Below are 6,590 nucleotides of genomic sequence, written 5' to 3'. Positions count from 1 at the left end.
TTCTGTAATTTTTTTTTAGTGAGATGAACCACAGTATCAAAGAGGTCACAATTTCAGTTGATAGATAAATGCTTTTGTTTTATCAAGGAGATAAATCTGGAAAAATTCAATCACATTAAATGGCTGTTTAAGACAGACCTGAGTTTCAAGGTATTGGTGACATACATAGCTGCTTATACAATTTATATTAAGTCCTATGTAAACAGTATGAATAAGACAATAAAGGAATTTTCCTAAAAACTGTAACCCCACCACCAATAAACTCCAGTCACTCCCCATTGTCTCAAGGATCAATTACAAATTATCCTGCTTGGCATTTGAAGCCCTTTATAGCCTCATGTCTTCTAAACTTTCCAATCTTTTTATACCTTAGTCGCTGCTATGTACTTTTCATTTCAGTGGCATTGACCTCACTGTTCCACAAACAAGACCCTCAGTCTTTCCATTTGGTGCATTTTCTATTTCTTCCATTCTTGAAATGTTCTCTCTTTAATCTCTCTCTTTCCCAGGCTTCCTTTAAGTCCCAACTAAAAGACCCTCCTCTATAAAACACAAATCTTCAAATCAATACTGTGTACTGGTTCCAAAGCAGAGAAGTGGTAGGGACTAGGCATTGAGGATTAAATAAATTGCCCAGGGTCACATAATGAGGGAATGTCTGAGCCCAGATTTCAGCCCAAGTCCTCCCATCTCTAGGATTGGCTCTCAATCCACTGAGCCACTTAGCTGTCTCCAAAAAACTTCCTAATTCTAGTGTTTTCCTTTTGTTAACTACTTTCTATTTATTCTGTATAGAGTCTATGGGTGTCCAAAGAGGACTAGCACCTTCATTGTGAGGGCTTGTGAGCCCTTTTTAAGACTCCTTACCCACCTTTGGTATCCTCTTGGTGTTCAACTCTTACCTGTGGCTCAAAGAAGCTATATCATGAATAGCAGCAACTCCTAATACAGCATCTCAGTAGATGGGCTAAACCAGGTTGAAGGTAACCAATGGACCACAAAGCAGATGGTAAATTTATGGGGTATCTACACCAAGAATGTGGGGAAATGGGTGCATGAGAGCAGTTTGTTCCAGTGTCCATGAAGGTAACTAAAGCAGGTCCTTTGGTCAGACCTCAAAGTTGCCAAGGTCATCCACTGGATCCTCAGCCATCACCAGTTCTCCTCACTTTTCTCTTGATAACTCTGAGAGAGTGAGGGTGACAATTTTTCCCAATTCTGTCTCACTTAAATCCATTTTATATACAAGTTAAGACATCATTGATATCTTTGGTCCTCTTCATAAGACAAAACAGAACAAATAAATCTGCTCTGTATATAATATCTATATATTTGTTTCTTTGTTATCTCTTCTCTTAGATTGTGCATTTCTTGAGGACAGGGGCTGTCTTTTACCTTTTTGTGACTCCAGCATTCAACACAGTTCCTGGTACATAGTTATATACTTAATATTGATTAAGTAATACATATTTAAAATCTTTCTCTGTGTTATTGTATAATTGAAAATCTTTTATCCTAAAAAAAGAACTACATTTCCCAGGAGCCCACTGACTTCCTGTCATTACATAATTCCTGTAAACAGGGAATAAATATCCAGTGGGCAGTCCTGCCTGCCTGCCTCTTCCTTTGGCATGCAGCCAGTGGTGATTGGGGTGAGTGGGGATTTTGATAATGGCTAACCAACCATGGGCACAGTCTTTATTCCTTGACTTCTAATGATCATTTAATAAACCTCCTAAAATATAACATTTTTATTATTAAGATATAATTTTAATTTTTACAGTTGGCAACCAGAAGGGATGAGAAAAACTCTCAGTTTTTTTTTTTTTTTAAGATAGCCTAGATAATTTTTTTAAGTCATGTTTCTCCTGCCAAGGCTTTTCATCCACCCTTGGAAACTCTGATAGAACTCAAACTCTATACCAGAGCTGTTGCCTTTCTCTTTGCCTCCTTTTGCCCAGTCGCTCTACCTTCTGGCTGGGTAATTTTTAGTCAGGAGACTCTTGGCAATGAAGAGATAAGCCACGTCTCTCACCCAAATGCTTGAGCCCATGCTCCTCAGTTCCTTGCTGCTGACTCTGGTATTACTGATACTGCTTCCTCCAGCCCCCCACGATGATCGCTCATTGGCCCCAACCACAGCCCCAGGCCCCCACCAACTCTGCTCCTGATCTCCAGCCTCCAACCCAGATTGCTCATCCAGCCCCAGTCCCAGCCCCAGGTCCCAAGCTACTGGTAATTGCCCCTGTGTCTTTGGAATCACAAACCAACTGGTGAAAACTGGGGTGTTCTTTCCTTAGGCAACAATTAGCCTCCACATGGCAGGATACCTGGGGATGGGGGGAGAAGGAAGCTACTCTTCCAAACAGGAATTTTATATTATAAGCATGGCATACTCTATGAACAAGCAGTAACTTACCTATTTCAAACAGTTTCTACCATTTATGAGTACACTGATCCACTTACTTATCTTGCCTGAGACTCAGGGGAGAAATCCCTAGACCCCTTTGCCATTTGGGCCTGCCCAGTTTGAGATTTCTATAACCCATGTTCTCCCTCACTATGGGAGATCCAAGAGTGCTGAAAATAGGAATCTATTCCTATGCTTACAAAAGGAATCTATTCCTATTCCTATGAATGGATAGAAAAAGGAACTTTAAAAAGTTTGGGGGTGCAATTTTAATTCCTTTCAGACTCTATTTTTTTATGAAGGTCTCTGTAGGTTATTGTATTTGCTGATTGTTTTGTTTAAGATTTAATTATGTCCCAGCTGTGTGACCCTGGGCAAGTCACTTGACCCCCATTGCCTAGCCCTTACCACTCTTCTGCCTTTGAGCCAATACACAGTATTGACTCCAAGATGGAAGGTAAGGGTTTAAAAAAAAAGATTTAATTATGTTGTTTTAAGTTCATATATTAATGTATTCAATACTATTCTGTTACACTGCATCAGTTTAATCTACTGGGTTTTAACTACTGATATATTCTTGTTACCTTTTCCCTATAACTATACTGAACAAATATTATTGAATAAGCCCATTAAAAATGGCTTTTTCTTCCATTTTGGCTTTGTAAATTGTCACATAGAGGATGGATGGACTTCATCAAAACTGGTTACAATTGTATAACAACCTTTGGAAAATTTAATGAGCTAAATATCTCAAATTGATTTTTTTAATTATTTTTTTTCCAATTGGCTTTATTGGTGCCTTTGGTGTTTCCATCACAGACTTTCCCAAATACACCTCTAACTCTCCATTCAGTGAATCTTCCTTGCAAAAAGGTCAAGGGACTTGGGAACCATTGTTGACAGTGTATATAACATTCTGTTCACATAGGCTCCCACCTCTCAAAGTCAAGAAAAAGGCATTTATTAAACATTTACTTTGTGCTAAGAGCTGAGGGCACAATATCTGTGCCCCTGCCCACAGAGACCCTACAGTCTAATGGGGAGGGGGGGCAGCTTGTCAACAGCTACCTACAAACAAGGCATATACAGGATCAGTTGGAGATCTTCTCTGATGGAAGATCTTCTGATCCACAAATGCAAACTTCCTGGGGACAAGACCAATCTTGTTTTGATCTTGGTATTCCTAGTGCCTGGTATAGTTTAATGAAGGTTACATTAGGAGATCCCTACACTGATTCTGGGTAGTACAATGGTTATGACGCTGATCTTGGAGCCAGAATGATCTGAGTTCAAATCCAGTCTCAGATACTAAAACAAGTCATTTAGCCTCTATCTGACTCAGTTTCATCAACTGTAAATCAAGGATAGTAACTATATCTACCTCCCATCATTATCATGAAGATAAATGAGATATTCATAAAACATTTTCAAACCTTAAAGTGCTACATAAAAGCTAGCAGTTATTATTATTATTATTACTACTACTATGATCACCCCAGCTCAGGCTGCTTACTATCTGCATGACCTCAGACAAGTCCTTTTACCTCTTGAGGCCTTAGTTTCCTCATCTTTACAAGTGGGTGAGTTGCATTTGATGGCCTCTAAGGCCCCTTCTATTAGCCTAAATGTATTAGCCTCCCAACCATATTTCCAAGGATCAGTGGTATCCAACCAGTCTGAGCATCCATGGGAAGTTGGTATTCCAACCAACCCCCTAATTCAATCTTCTGCTCTTTAACTCTCCCATCCATTCAACAAGGAATGGAAGCAAGCCAGTGAGATAATACATTTTATTTGCATAGTTCATTTGGCAAGGATAACTAATTAGGCTGGTATAGGTATATAGGTATATAATATATATATTATAGATAGATAGATAGATAGATAGATAGATAGATAGATAGATAGATATAGATAGATATAGGTAAATTGGTATATAAAACCCTCGTGTGTCTTAATAAATATTGAGTAGGTAAGAGTGACCTTTTAAAGCATTATATGTATGGCTAAAAATAGCTCAAAGTACTCTAGTCGTTCTTTAATCTATTCAAAATTAGTGTCATTATTCTTCCATGTTCACCATTTTAATAGCATGGCCCCTCCCGACCCCCCGTTTAAAGAGATCAAAAAGAACAAAGGACCAAGGGTGAAATAGTTGTTCCACCTTGGACAATGAGAAAGGAGAATAAAAGACAGAAACATCTCTGAAGTCTTACATACTCAGTGAGCATGTGAGGTTTTTAAAGGCGACCACGGAATTTGGGTCCACACCCACCTGTCTCTACATGAAAAGTTCCAGAACCATGGCCAGGTGTTCTGGCTAGACTCAGGTGTCCTGCATGAATTCATCAATCTAAACTGGCAATCTGACAAAGTATTACCATGTAGAGGTCAAAGGGGGAGACCCTTGGCATGGAGCTTCTTCTCATCCATTTAAAACCACCTCTATGAGTAGAGTGGCAGAAAACCAGATGGGCTTTTAGAATGGCCTTCCCCCAGCACTGAGGGCTTTCTGGGGTCCACTCCATAGCTCTTGGAGCTCTCCCCCTTGCTTCAAACACTTTGTGAGGGAGGACGGTTGAACAGCTTAGCCTTACCTCTTTTGTGGGAGTCGATGGAAGAAGGGGAGAATCTAAATCAAAGCCAAGAGTGTAGACCTCCAATGAGTACACTTGAAAAAGGCAATCAGTCTGACTATGGGAATGCAGGAGAATGGTAGAGCTATACCTCTGGCCAAATGACCTCCTTGAAAGGTTGGCCTAAAAGGGAGGAAACAGGGAAAATAAAAGTCACCAAGAAAATGGCAAAATCCTAGAAACATTCAATGGCTAGTAGAGCAGTGGTTGGGTAAGAAAGGGAATTGTCCCCTTTTTTTACAGAATTATCTCTTCCCATCCCTGACTTTGACCTTCCTACTGTTTCCTCAGGTCTTAGGGTTACCAGTTACCCTTCCAGGCACAACAGACAGGAAGTTCAAGAAGACCATTAGAGCTGGGGACACACTGGGGACACGGGACATTCAGTGAGAGATGGGTCCTCCTTGGTGGACAAGGTGCTGGCCATTTCTCCCAGGCCAACTTTTAAGGCACAGCTGGTAGAAGTCAAGGCAAATCTCTGAGCACATTGGGGCTTGCAGGAGCTACTGGGAGAAGGCAGCTTGGGTTTTCTGAAGAGAGCCCTCCGGTGTTTTCTGTTCTCCTCCTCCTGCTTTTGGGCATTCTTCTCTGCTTTGATCTCAGCTTCAAATCGGCTGGTCACGGACAGGGCATGGACCTTGGCTTCAAAGAAATTCTTGGCTCCTTTCACACCTTCCATGGCCACATTGATCTCGGAGAGCTTGGCCAGGGACATCAAGCCGCTGTCTTCTTCCAGTTTCCCTGAGGCTGCTTTGCGGAAAATCAGCAAAAACTCCCGAAAGCTGAGCTTGCTGTCGAGGTCCTCATCCACCTCCCGGATCATTTCCTTTAGCCCCAGGTGGGTCTGGGGAGCCCCCAGCTTCTCCATCATCAGCTTCAGTTCCATCAGGTCAATGTAGCCATCCTTCCCAGAGTCATACTGTCGGAAGAGGCTCTCCATGTCCTTGATCTGGCGGCGGCTGAACTCGCGAAACTCGGTGTAGGGCTTGAAGACCTTGATGGGCTGGGCCGTGCTGTTCCCTTGTGGATGCCCTGACAGCGGTTCAGCTGCTCCTTGAGCTTGGAGCCCGTGTTGGCTGTGAGCTCCTTGGCAGGCGGCTCGTCTCCCCGGCTCGGGGAACCGCAGGGCCAGGCTGGCGCGGGCACCCCCTCGAAGCCGTTTTGCTGCGGGATTGGGATGCCCTCTGCGTCCTGCTCCAGCCTCAGCTTCCGCTGCAGCTTCAGGGCAAGCTCGTAGCTGGCCATGGCCCGAGGACACGCAGTCCCCATGGATGGGCCGGCTCCCTCGCCAGCCCGCTCATCCACCCGCCCAATCGCTGCTTCCCGGAGCGACTGAGGACTTCTCTCTCAAATTGATCTTAAGGGGTCTTTAGACATGATTTTTAGAATTTTTTCTCAACTCTAATTGATCATTTTGCCTGCCTCTTGAGTTAATTATAACAAGAGGTAATGTCCATTTTAGTAGCTGAAGTTCAGTACAATTATAATCCCCACCTCCCACATTTGTAAAAATGTAAATGGATGGGACATTACAGTTTCATACC

The 6,590-nt window shown here is 42.5% G+C and overlaps 1 pseudogene; it reads right to left on the bottom strand.

Moving 5' to 3' along the window:
* Window positions 1–5,395: 5,395 nt before the first annotated feature.
* LOC100025387 (EF-hand domain-containing protein D1-like) lies at window positions 5,396–6,291 on the bottom strand (annotated as a pseudogene).
* Window positions 6,292–6,590: the final 299 nt, after the last annotated feature.

This window comes from Monodelphis domestica, chromosome 6 (assembly GCF_027887165.1).
Source record: "Monodelphis domestica isolate mMonDom1 chromosome 6, mMonDom1.pri, whole genome shotgun sequence".
NCBI lineage: Eukaryota > Metazoa > Chordata > Mammalia > Didelphimorphia > Didelphidae > Monodelphis > Monodelphis domestica.
This window is presented reverse-complemented; position numbering and strand designations above follow the sequence as displayed.